The 12,122-nt window shown below is 44.7% G+C and overlaps 9 non-coding genes across 9 annotated transcripts; all 9 read right to left on the bottom strand.

Annotated features, from left to right (window-relative positions):
* Positions 1–1,616: 1,616 nt before the first annotated feature.
* Positions 1,617–1,688, bottom strand: TRNAC-GCA (transfer RNA cysteine (anticodon GCA)). Its single transcript has one exon. It is a non-coding gene; the product is annotated as a tRNA-Cys (tRNA).
* A 783-nt stretch (positions 1,689–2,471) lies between these two features.
* TRNAC-ACA (transfer RNA cysteine (anticodon ACA)) lies at positions 2,472–2,543 on the bottom strand. The gene has a single exon. It is a non-coding gene; the product is annotated as a tRNA-Cys (tRNA).
* A 420-nt stretch (positions 2,544–2,963) lies between these two features.
* On the bottom strand, positions 2,964–3,035 carry TRNAC-ACA (transfer RNA cysteine (anticodon ACA)). Its single transcript has one exon. It is a non-coding gene; the product is annotated as a tRNA-Cys (tRNA).
* Positions 3,036–3,213: 178 nt separating this feature from the next.
* On the bottom strand, positions 3,214–3,285 carry TRNAC-GCA (transfer RNA cysteine (anticodon GCA)). The gene has a single exon. It is a non-coding gene; the product is annotated as a tRNA-Cys (tRNA).
* A 3,262-nt stretch (positions 3,286–6,547) lies between these two features.
* On the bottom strand, positions 6,548–6,619 carry TRNAC-GCA (transfer RNA cysteine (anticodon GCA)). Its single transcript has one exon. It is a non-coding gene; the product is annotated as a tRNA-Cys (tRNA).
* A 1,793-nt stretch (positions 6,620–8,412) lies between these two features.
* Positions 8,413–8,484, bottom strand: TRNAC-ACA (transfer RNA cysteine (anticodon ACA)). Its single transcript has one exon. It is a non-coding gene; the product is annotated as a tRNA-Cys (tRNA).
* An 800-nt stretch (positions 8,485–9,284) lies between these two features.
* TRNAC-GCA (transfer RNA cysteine (anticodon GCA)) lies at positions 9,285–9,356 on the bottom strand. The gene has a single exon. It is a non-coding gene; the product is annotated as a tRNA-Cys (tRNA).
* A 1,042-nt stretch (positions 9,357–10,398) lies between these two features.
* On the bottom strand, positions 10,399–10,470 carry TRNAC-GCA (transfer RNA cysteine (anticodon GCA)). The gene has a single exon. It is a non-coding gene; the product is annotated as a tRNA-Cys (tRNA).
* A 420-nt stretch (positions 10,471–10,890) lies between these two features.
* On the bottom strand, positions 10,891–10,962 carry TRNAC-ACA (transfer RNA cysteine (anticodon ACA)). Its single transcript has one exon. It is a non-coding gene; the product is annotated as a tRNA-Cys (tRNA).
* Between the last annotated feature and the right edge of the window lie 1,160 nt (positions 10,963–12,122).

Genomic DNA, 12,122 nt, shown 5'->3' with positions numbered 1-12,122 from the left:
AATGATCCGTGCTGTTACAGTGGGAACTCGGGTTTGAACCAAGGACCTCTCGATCTGCAGTCGAATGCGAGTTGTCCCTCCTTGTTCCTAGCCGTAATGTCGATTTAACTAAAATAATTGGAATTATCCGTGCTGTTACAGGGGGAACTCGGGTTTGAACCAAGAATCTCTCGATCTGCAGTCGAATGCGAGTTGTCCCTCCTTGTTCCTAGCCGTAATGTCGATTTAACTAAAATAATTGGAATGATCCGTGCTGTTACAGGGGGAACTCGGGTTTGAACCAAGAATCTCTCGATCTGCAGTCGAATGCGAGCTATATCTCCTTGTTCATAGCCGTAATGTCGATTTAACTAAAATAAAAAGAATGATCAGTGCTGTTACAGGGGGAACTCGGTTTGAACCAAGGACCTCTCGATCTGCAGTCGAATGCTCTACCACTGAGCTACTCCCCCTTGTTCATAGTCGTAACGTCGTTTTAAATAAAATAAACTGAATGATCCGTGCTGTTACAGGGGGAACTCAGGTTTGAACCAAGGACCTTTCGATCTGCAGTCGAATGCGAGTTGTCCCTCCTTGTTCCTAGCCGTAATGTCGATTTAACTAAAATAATTGGAATGATCCGTGCTGTTACAGGGGGAACTCGGGTTTGAACCAAGGACCTTTCGATCTGCAGTCGAATGCGAGTTATCCCTCCTTGTTCCTAGCCGTAATGTCGATTTAACTAAAATAATTGGAATGATCCGTGCTGTTACAGGGGGAACTCGGGTTTGAACCAAGGACCTTTCGATCTGCAGTCGAATGCGAGTTGTCCCTCCTTGTTCCTAGCCGTAATGTCGATTTAACTAAAATAATTGGAATGATCCGTGCTGTTACAGGGGGAACTCGGGTTTGAACCAAGAATCTCTCGATCTGCAGTCGAATGCGAGCTATATCTCCTTGTTCATAGCCGTAATGTCGATTTAACTAAAATAAAAAGAATGATCAGTGCTGTTACAGGGGGAACTCGGTTTGAACCAAGGACCTCTCGATCTGCAATCGAATGCTCTACCACTTAACTATTCCCCCTTGTTAAAGGCCGTAATGTCGATTTAACTAAAATAAACGGAATGATCCGTGTTACTACAGGGAGAACTCGGGTTTGATACAAGGACCTCTCGATCTGCAGTCGAATGCTCTACCACTGAGCTATTCCCCCTTGTTCAAGGCCCCAAAGTCGATTTAACTAAAATAAACGGAATGATCCGTGCTGTTACAGGGGGAAATCGGGTTTGAACCAAGGACCTCTCGATCTGCAGTCGAATGCGAGTTATCCCTCCTTGTTCCTAGCCGTAATGTCGATTTAACTAAAATAAACGGAATGATCCGTGCAGTTACAGGGGGAACTCGGGTTTAAACCAAGGACCTCTCAATCTGCAGTCGAATGCGAGTTATCCCTCCTTGTTCCTAGCCGTAATGTCGATTTAACTAAAATAATTGGAATGATCCGTGCTGTTACAGGGGGAACTCGGGTTTGAACCAAGGACCTCTCGATCTACAGTCGAATGCGAGTTATCCCTCCTTGTTCCTAGCCGTAATGTCGATTTAACTAAAATAATTGGAATGATCCGTGCTGTTACAGGGGGAACTCGGGTTTGAACCAAGGACCTCTCGATCTGCAGTCGAATGCTCTACCACTGAGCTATTCCCCCATGTTCAAGGCCGTAATGTCGATTTAAATAAAATAAACGGAATGATCCGTGCTGTTACAGGTGGAACTCGGGTTTGAACCAAGGACCTTTCGATCTGCAGTCGAATGCGAGTTGTCCCTCCTTGTTCCTAGCCGTAATGTCGATTTAACTAAAATAATTGGAATGATCCGTGCTGTTACAGGGGGAACTCGGGTTTGAACCAAGAATCTCTCGATCTGCAGTCGAATGCGAGCTATATCTCCTTGTTCATAGCCGTAATGTCGATTTAACTAAAATAAAAAGAATGATCAGTGCTGTTACAGGGGGAACTCGGTTTGAACCAAGGACCTCTCGATCTGCAATCGAATGCGAGCTATATCTCCTTGTTCCTAGCCGTAATGTCGATTTAACTAAAATAAAAAGAATGATCAGTGCTGTTACAGGGGGAACTCGAGTTTGAACCAAGGACCTCTCGATCTGTAGTCGAATGCGAGTTATCCCTCCTTGTTCCTAGCCGTAATGTCGATTTAACTAAAATAAACGGAATGATCCGTGCTGTTACAGGGGGAACTCGGGTTTGAACCAAGGACCTCTCGATCTACAGTCGAATGCGAGTTATCCCTCCTTGTTCCTAGCCGTAATGTCGATTTAACTAAAATAATTGGAATGATCCGTTCTGTTACAGGGGGAACTCGGGTTTGAACCAAGGACCTCTCGATCTGCAATCGAATGCGAGCTATATCTCCTTGTTCCTAGCCGTAATGTCGATTTAACTAAAATAAAAAGAATGATCAGTGCTGTTACAGGGGGAACTCGAGTTTGAACCAAGGACCTCTCGATCTGTGGTCGAATGCTCTACCACTGAGCTATCCCCCTTGTTCATAGCCAAAATGTCGATTTAAATAAAATAAACGGAATGATCCGTGCTGTTACAGGGGGAACTCGGGTTTGAACCAAGGACCTTTCGATCTGCAGTCGAATGCGAGTTATCCCTCCTTGTTCCTAGCCGTAATGTCGATTTAACTAAAATAATTGGAATGATCCGTGCTGTTACAGGGGGAACTCGGGTTTGAACCAAGGACCTTTCGATCTGCAGTCGAATGCGAGTTGTCCCTCCTTGTTCCTAGCCGTAATGTCGATTTAACTAAAATAATTGGAATGATCCGTGCTGTTACAGGGGGAACTCGGGTTTGAACCAAGAATCTCTCGATCTGCAGTCGAATGCGAGCTATATCTCCTTGTTCATAGCCGTAATGTCGATTTAACTAAAATAAAAAGAATGATCAGTGCTGTTACAGGGGGAACTCGAGTTTGAACCAAGGACCTCTCGATCTGTAGTCGAATGCTCTACCACTGAGCTATCCCCCTTGTTCATAGCCAAAATGTCGATTTAAATAAAATAAACGGAATGATCCGTGCTGTTACAGGGGGAACTCGGGTTTGAACCAAGGACCTTTCGATCTGCAGTCGAATGCGAGTTATCCCTCCTTGTTCCTAGCCGTAATGTCGATTTAACTAAAATAATTGGAATGATCCGTGCTGTTACAGGGGGAACTCGGGTTTGAACCAAGGACCTCTCGATCTGCAGTCGAATGCTCTACCACTGAGCTATCCCCCTTGTTCATAGCCAAAATGTCGATTTAAATAAAATAAACGGAATGATCCGTGCTGTTACAGGGGGAACTCGGGTTTGAACCAAGGACCTTTCGATCTGCAGTCGAATGCGAGTTGTCCCTCCTTGTTCCTAGCCGTAATGTCGATTTAACTAAAATAATTGGAATGATCCGTGCTGTTACAGGGGGAACTCGGGTTTGAACCAAGAATCTCTCGATCTGCAGTCGAATGCGAGCTATATCTCCTTGTTCATAGCCGTAATGTCGATTTAACTAAAATAAAAAGAATGATCAGTGCTGTTACAGGGGGAACTCGGTTTGAACCAAGGACCTCTCGATCTGCAATCGAATGCTCTACCACTTAACTATTCCCCCTTGTTAAAGGCCGTAATGTCGATTTAACTAAAATAAACGGAATGATCCGTGTTACTACAGGGAGAACTCGGGTTTGATACAAGGACCTCTCGATCTGCAGTCGAATGCTCTACCACTGAGCTATTCCCCCTTGTTCAAGGCCCCAAAGTCGATTTAACTAAAATAAACGGAATGATCCGTGCTGTTACAGGGGGAAATCGGGTTTGAACCAAGGACCTCTCGATCTGCAGTCGAATGCGAGTTATCCCTCCTTGTTCCTAGCCGTAATGTCGATTTAACTAAAATAAACGGAATGATCCGTGCTGTTACAGGGGGAACTCGGGTTTAAACCAAGGACCTCTCAATCTGCAGTCGAATGCGAGTTATCCCTCCTTGTTCCTAGCCGTAATGTCGATTTAACTAAAATAATTGGAATGATCCGTGCTGTTACAGGGGGAACTCGGGTTTGAACCAAGGACCTCTCGATCTACAGTCGAATGCGAGTTATCCCTCCTTGTTCCTAGCCGTAATGTCGATTTAACTAAAATAATTGGAATGATCCGTGCTGTTACAGTGGGAACTCGGGTTTGAACCAAGGACCTCTCGATCTGCAGTCGAATGCGAGTTGTCCCTCCTTGTTCCTAGCCGTAATGTCGATTTAACTAAAATAATTGGAATTATCCGTGCTGTTACAGGGGGAACTCGGGTTTGAACCAAGAATCTCTCGATCTGCAGTCGAATGCGAGTTGTCCCTCCTTGTTCCTAGCCGTAATGTCGATTTAACTAAAATAATTGGAATGATCCGTGCTGTTACAGGGGGAACTCGGGTTTGAACCAAGAATCTCTCGATCTGCAGTCGAATGCGAGCTATATCTCCTTGTTCATAGCCGTAATGTCGATTTAACTAAAATAAAAAGAATGATCAGTGCTGTTACAGGGGGAACTCGGTTTGAACCAAGGACCTCTCGATCTGCAGTCGAATGCTCTACCACTGAGCTACTCCCCCTTGTTCATAGTCGTAACGTCGTTTTAAATAAAATAAACTGAATGATCCGTGCTGTTACAGGGGGAACTCAGGTTTGAACCAAGGACCTTTCGATCTGCAGTCGAATGCGAGTTGTCCCTCCTTGTTCCTAGCCGTAATGTCGATTTAACTAAAATAATTGGAATGATCCGTGCTGTTACAGGGGGAACTCGGGTTTGAACCAAGGACCTTTCGATCTGCAGTCGAATGCGAGTTGTCCCTCCTTGTTCCTAGCCGTAATGTCGATTTAACTAAAATAATTGGAATGATCCGTGCTGTTACAGGGGGAACTCGGGTTTGAACCAAGAATCTCTCGATCTGCAGTCGAATGCGAGCTATATCTCCTTGTTCATAGCCGTAATGTCGATTTAACTAAAATAAAAAGAATGATCAGTGCTGTTACAGGGGGAACTCGGTTTGAACCAAGGACCTCTCGATCTGCAATCGAATGCTCTACCACTTAACTATTCCCCCTTGTTAAAGGCCGTAATGTCGATTTAACTAAAATAAACGGAATGATCCGTGTTACTACAGGGAGAACTCGGGTTTGATACAAGGACCTCTCGATCTGCAGTCGAATGCTCTACCACTGAGCTATTCCCCCTTGTTCAAGGCCCCAAAGTCGATTTAACTAAAATAAACGGAATGATCCGTGCTGTTACAGGGGGAAATCGGGTTTGAACCAAGGACCTCTCGATCTGCAGTCGAATGCGAGTTATCCCTCCTTGTTCCTAGCCGTAATGTCGATTTAACTAAAATAAACGGAATGATCCGTGCTGTTACAGGGGGAACTCGGGTTTAAACCAAGGACCTCTCAATCTGCAGTCGAATGCGAGTTATCCCTCCTTGTTCCTAGCCGTAATGTCGATTTAACTAAAATAATTGGAATGATCCGTGCTGTTACAGGGGGAACTCGGGTTTGAACCAAGGACCTTTCGATCTGCAGTCGAATGCGAGTTATCCCTCCTTGTTCCTAGCCGTAATGTCGATTTAACTAAAATAATTGGAATGATCCGTGCTGTTACAGGGGGAACTCGGGTTTGAACCAAGGACCTTTCGATCTGCAGTCGAATGCGAGTTGTCCCTCCTTGTTCCTAGCCGTAATGTCGATTTAACTAAAATAATTGGAATGATCCGTGCTGTTACAGGGGGAACTCGGGTTTGAACCAAGAATCTCTCGATCTGCAGTCGAATGCGAGCTATATCTCCTTGTTCATAGCCGTAATGTCGATTTAACTAAAATAAAAAGAATGATCAGTGCTGTTACAGGGGGAACTCGGTTTGAACCAAGGACCTCTCGATCTGCAATCGAATGCTCTACCACTTAACTATTCCCCCTTGTTAAAGGCCGTAATGTCGATTTAACTAAAATAAACGGAATGATCCGTGTTACTACAGGGAGAACTCGGGTTTGATACAAGGACCTCTCGATCTGCAGTCGAATGCTCTACCACTGAGCTATTCCCCCTTGTTCAAGGCCCCAAAGTCGATTTAACTAAAATAAACGGAATGATCCGTGCTGTTACAGGGGGAAATCGGGTTTGAACCAAGGACCTCTCGATCTGCAGTCGAATGCGAGTTATCCCTCCTTGTTCCTAGCCGTAATGTCGATTTAACTAAAATAAACGGAATGATCCGTGCTGTTACAGGGGGAACTCGGGTTTAAACCAAGGACCTCTCAATCTGCAGTCGAATGCGAGTTATCCCTCCTTGTTCCTAGCCGTAATGTCGATTTAACTAAAATAATTGGAATGATCCGTGCTGTTACAGGGGGAACTCGGGTTTGAACCAAGGACCTCTCGATCTACAGTCGAATGCGAGTTATCCCTCCTTGTTCCTAGCCGTAATGTCGATTTAACTAAAATAATTGGAATGATCCGTGCTGTTACAGGGGGAACTCGGGTTTGAACCAAGGACCTCTCGATCTGCAGTCGAATGCTCTACCACTGAGCTATTCCCCCATGTTCAAGGCCGTAATGTCGATTTAAATAAAATAAACGGAATGATCCGTGCTGTTACAGGTGGAACTCGGGTTTGAACCAAGGACCTTTCGATCTGCAGTCGAATGCGAGTTGTCCCTCCTTGTTCCTAGCCGTAATGTCGATTTAACTAAAATAATTGGAATGATCCGTGCTGTTACAGGGGGAACTCGGGTTTGAACCAAGAATCTCTCGATCTGCAGTCGAATGCGAGCTATATCTCCTTGTTCATAGCCGTAATGTCGATTTAACTAAAATAAAAAGAATGATCAGTGCTGTTACAGGGGGAACTCGGTTTGAACCAAGGACCTCTCGATCTGCAATCGAATGCGAGCTATATCTCCTTGTTCCTAGCCGTAATGTCGATTTAACTAAAATAAAAAGAATGATCAGTGCTGTTACAGGGGGAACTCGAGTTTGAACCAAGGACCTCTCGATCTGTAGTCGAATGCTCTACCAAAGAGCTATCCCCCTTGTTCATAGCCAAAATGTCGATTTAAATAAAATAAACGGAATGATCCGTGCTGTTACAGGGGGAACTCGGGTTTGAACCAAGGACCTTTCGATCTGCAGTCGAATGCGAGTTATCCCTCCTTGTTCCTAGCCGTAATGTCGATTTAACTAAAATATTTGGAATGATCCGTGCTGTTACAGGGGGAACTCGGGTTTGAACCAAGAATCTCTCGATCTGCAGTCGAATGCGAGCTATATCTCCTTGTTCATAGCCGTAATGTCGATTTAACTAAAATAAAAAGAATGATCAGTGCTGTTACAGGGGGAACTCGGTTTGAACCAAGGACCTCTCGATCTGCAGTCGAATGCTCTACCACTGAGCTACTCCCCCTTGTTCATAGTCGTAATGTCGTTTTAAATATAATAAACTGAATGATCCGTGCTGTTACAGGGGGAACTCGGGTTTGAACCAAGGACCTTTCGATCTGCAGTCGAATGCGAGTTGTCCCTCCTTGTTCCTAGCCGTAATGTCGATTTAACTAAAATAATTGGAATGATCCGTGCTGTTGCAGGGGGAACTCGGGTTTGAACCAAGAATCTCTCGATCTGCAATCGAATGCTCTACCACTTAACTATTCCCCCTTGTTAAAGGCCGTAATGTCGATTTAACTAAAATAAACGGAATGATCCGTGCTACTACAGGGAGAACTCGGGTTTGATACAAGGACCTCTCGATCTGCAGTCGAATGCTCTACCACTGAGCTATTCCCCCTTGTTCAGAGCCGTAATGTCGATTTAACTAAAATAAACGGAATGATCCGTGCTACTACAGGGGGAACTCCGGTTGGAAAGAAGGGCCTCTCGATCTGCAGTCGAATGCTCTACCACTGAGCTATTCCCCCTTGTTCAAGGCCCCAAAGTCGATTTAACTAAAATAAACGGAATGATCCGTGCTGTTACAGGGGTAAATCGGGTTTGAACCAAGGACCTCTCGATCTGCAGTCGAATGCGAGTTATCCCTCCTTGTTCCTAGCCGTAATGTCGATTTAACTAAAATAATTGGAATGATCCGTTCTGTTACAGGGGGAACTCGGGTTTGAACCAAGAATCTCTCGATCTGCAGTCGAATGCGAGCTATATCTCCTTGTTCATAGCCGTAATGTCGATTTAACTAAAATAAAAAGAATGATCAGTGCTGTTACAGGGGGAACTCGGTTTGAACCAAGGACCTCTTGATCTGCAATCGAATGCGAGCTATATCTCCTTGTTCCTAGCCGTAATGTCGATTTAACTAAAATAAAAAGAATGATCAGTGCTGTTACAGGGGGAACTCGAGTTTGAACCAAGGACCTCTCGATCTGTAGTCGAATGCTCTACCACTGAGCTATCCCCCTTGTTCATAGCCAAAATGTCGATTTAAATAAAATAAACGGAATGATCCGTGCTGTTACAGGGGGAACTCGGGTTTGAACCAAGGACCTTTCGATCTGCAGTCGAATGCGAGTTATCCCTCCTTGTTCCTAGCCGTAATGTCGATTTAACTAAAATATTTGGAATGATCCGTGCTGTTACAGGGGGAACTCGGGTTTGAACCAAGGACCTTTCGATCTGCAGTCGAATGCGAGTTGTCCCTCCTTGTTCCTAGCCGTAATGTCGATTTAACTAAAATAAAAAGAATGATCAGTGCTGTTACAGGGGGAACTCGGTTTGAACCAAGGACCTCTCGATCTGCAATCGAATGCTCTACCACTTAACTATTCCCCCTTGTTAAGGGCCGTAATGTCGATTTAACTAAAATAAACGGAATGATCCGTGCTACTACAGGGAGAACTCGGGTTTGATACAAGGACCTCTCGATCTGCAGTCGAATGCTCTACCACTGAGCTATTCCCCCTTGTTCAGAGCCGTAATGTCGATTTAACTAAAATAATTGGAATGATCCGTGCTGTTACAGGGGGAACTCGGGTTTAAACCAAGGACCTCTCAATCTGCAGTCGAATGCGAGTTATCCCTCCTTGTTCGTAGCCGTAATGTCGATTTAACTAAAATAATTGGAATGATCCGTGCTGTTACAGGGGGAACTCGGGTTTGAACCGAGGACCTCTCGATCTACAGACGAATGCGAGTTATCCCTCCTTGTTCCTAGCCGTAATGTCGATTTAACTAAAATAATTGGAATGATCCGTGCTGTTACAGGGGGAACTCGGGTTTGAACCAAGGACCTCTCGATCTGCAGTCGAATGCTCTACCACTGAGCTATTCCCCCTTGTTCAAGGCCGTAATGTCGATTTAACTAAAATAAACGGAATGATCCGTGCTGTTACAGGTGGAACTCGGGTTTGAACCAAGGACCTTTCGATCTGCAGTCGAATGCGAGTTGTCCCTCCTTGTTCCTAGCCGTAATGTCGATTTAACTAAAATAATTGGAATGATCCGTGCTGTTACAGGGGGAACTCGGGTTTGAACCAAGAATCTCTCGATCTGCAGTCGAATGCGAGCTATATCTCCTTTTTCATAGCCGTAATGTCGATTTAACTAAAATAAAAAGAATGATCAGTGCTGTTACAGGGAAAACTCGGTTTAAACCAAGGACCTCTCAATCTGCAGTCGAATGCGAGTTATCCCTCCTTGTTCCTAGCCGTAATTTCGATTTAACTAAAATAATTGGAATGATCCGTGCTGTTACAGGGGGAACTCGGTTTGAACCAAGGACCTCTCGATCTGCAATCGAATGCTCTACCACTTAACTATTCCCCCTTGTTAAAGGCCGTAATGTCGATTTAACTAAAATAAACGGAATGATCCGTGCTACTACAGGGAGAACTCGGGTTTGATACAAGGACCTCTCGATCTGCAGTCGAATGCTCTACCACTGAGCTATTCCCCCTTGTTCAAGGCCCCAAAGTCGATTTAACTAAAATAAACGGAATGATCCGTGCTGTTACAGGGGGAAATCGGCTTTGAACCAAGGACCTCTCGATCTGCAGTCGAATGCGAGTTATCCCTCCTTGTTCCTAGCCGTAATGTCGATTTAACTAAAATAAACGGAATGATCCGTGCTGTTACAGGGGGAACTCGGGTTTAAACCAAGGACCTCTCAATCTGCAGTCGAATGCGAGTTATCCCTCCTTGTTCCTAGCCGTAATGTCGATTTAACTAAAATAATTGGAATGATCCGTGCTGTTACAGGGGGAACTCGGGTTTGAACCAAGGACCTCTCGATCTACAGTCGAATGCGAGTTATCCCTCGTTGTTCCTAGCCGTAATGTCGATTTAACTAAAATAATTGGAATAATCCGTGCTGTTACAGGGGGAACTCGGGTTTGAACCAAGGACCTCTCGATCTGCAGTCGAATGCTCTACCACTGAGCTATTCCCCCTTGTTCAAGGCCGTAATGTCGATTTAACTAAAATAAACGGAATGATCCGTGCTGTTACAGGTGGAACTCGGGTTTGAACCAAGGACCTTTAGATCTGCAGTCGAATGCGAGTTGTCCCTCCTTGTTCCTAGCCGTAATGTCGATTTAACTAAAATAATTGGAATGATCCGTGCTGTTACAGGGGGAACTCGGGTTTGAACCAAGAATCTCTCGATCTGCAGTCGAATGCGAGCTATATCTCCTTGTTCATAGCCGTAATGTCGATTTAACTAAAATAAAAAGAATGATCAGTGCTGTTACAGGGGGAACTCGGTTTGAACCAAGGACCTCTCGATCTGCAATCGAATGCGAGCTATATCTCCTTGTTCCTAGCCGTAATGTCGATTTAACTAAAATAAAAAGAATGATCAGTGCTGTTACAGGGGGAACTCGAGTTTGAACCAAGGACCTCTCGATCTGTAGTCGAATGCTCTACCACTGAGCTATCCCCCTTGTTCATAGCCAAAATGTCGATTTAAATAAAATAAACGGAATGATCCGTGCTGTTACAGGGGGAACTCGGGTTTGAACCAAGGACCTTTCGATCTGCAGTCGAATGCGAGTTATCCCTCCTTGTTCCTAGCCGTAATGTCGATTTAACTAAAATAATTGGAATGATCCGTGCTGTTACAGGGGGAACTCGGGTTTGAACCAAGGACCTTTCGATCTGCAGTCGAATGCGAGTTGTCCCTCCTTGTTCCTAGCCGTAATGTCGATTTAACTAAAATAATTGGAATGATCCGTGCTGTTACAGGGGGAACTCGGGTTTGAACCAAGAATCTCTCGATCTGCAGTCGAATGCGAGCTATATCTCCTTGTTCATAGCCGTAATGCCGATTTAACTAAAATAAAAAGAATGATCAGTGCTGTTACAGGGGGAACTCGGTTTGAACCAAGGACCTCACGATCTGCAGTCGAAAGCTCTACCACTTAGCTATTCCCCCTTGTTCATAGTCGTAATGTCGTTTTAAATAAAATAAACTGAATGATCCGTGCTGTTACAGGGGGAACTCGGGTTTGAACCAAGGACCTTTCGATCTGCAGTCGAATGCGAGTTGTCCCTCCTTGTTCCTAGCCGTAATGTCGATTTAACTAAAATAATTGTAATGATCCGTGCTGTTACAGGGGGAACTCGGGTTTGAACCAAGAATCTCTCGATCTGCAGTCGAATGCGAGCTATATCTCCTTGTTCATAGCCGTAATGTCGATTTAACTAAAATAAAAAGAATGATCAGTGCTGTTACAGGGGGAACTCGGTTTGAACCAAGGACCTCTCGATCTGCAATCGAATGCTCTACCACTTAACTATTCCCCCTTGTTAAAGGCCGTAATGTCGATTTAACTAAAATAAACGGAATGATCCGTGCTACTACAGGGAGAACTCGGGTTTGATACAAGGACCTCTCGATCTGCAGTCGAATGCTCTACCACTGAGCTATTCCCCCTTGTTCAGAGCCGTAATGTCGATTTAACTAAAATAAACGGAATGATCCGTGCTACTACAGGGGGAACTCCGGTTGGAAAGAAGGGCCTCTCGATCTGCAGTCGAATGCTCTACCACTGAGCTATTCCCCCTTGTTCAAGGCCCCAAAGTCGATTTAACTAAAATAAAC

Source organism: Phalangium opilio, unplaced genomic scaffold (genome assembly GCF_054372755.1).
Source record: "Phalangium opilio isolate 3A_F unplaced genomic scaffold, DU_Popi_V2 ptg000078l_1, whole genome shotgun sequence".
NCBI lineage: Eukaryota > Metazoa > Arthropoda > Arachnida > Opiliones > Phalangiidae > Phalangium > Phalangium opilio.
This window is presented reverse-complemented; position numbering and strand designations above follow the sequence as displayed.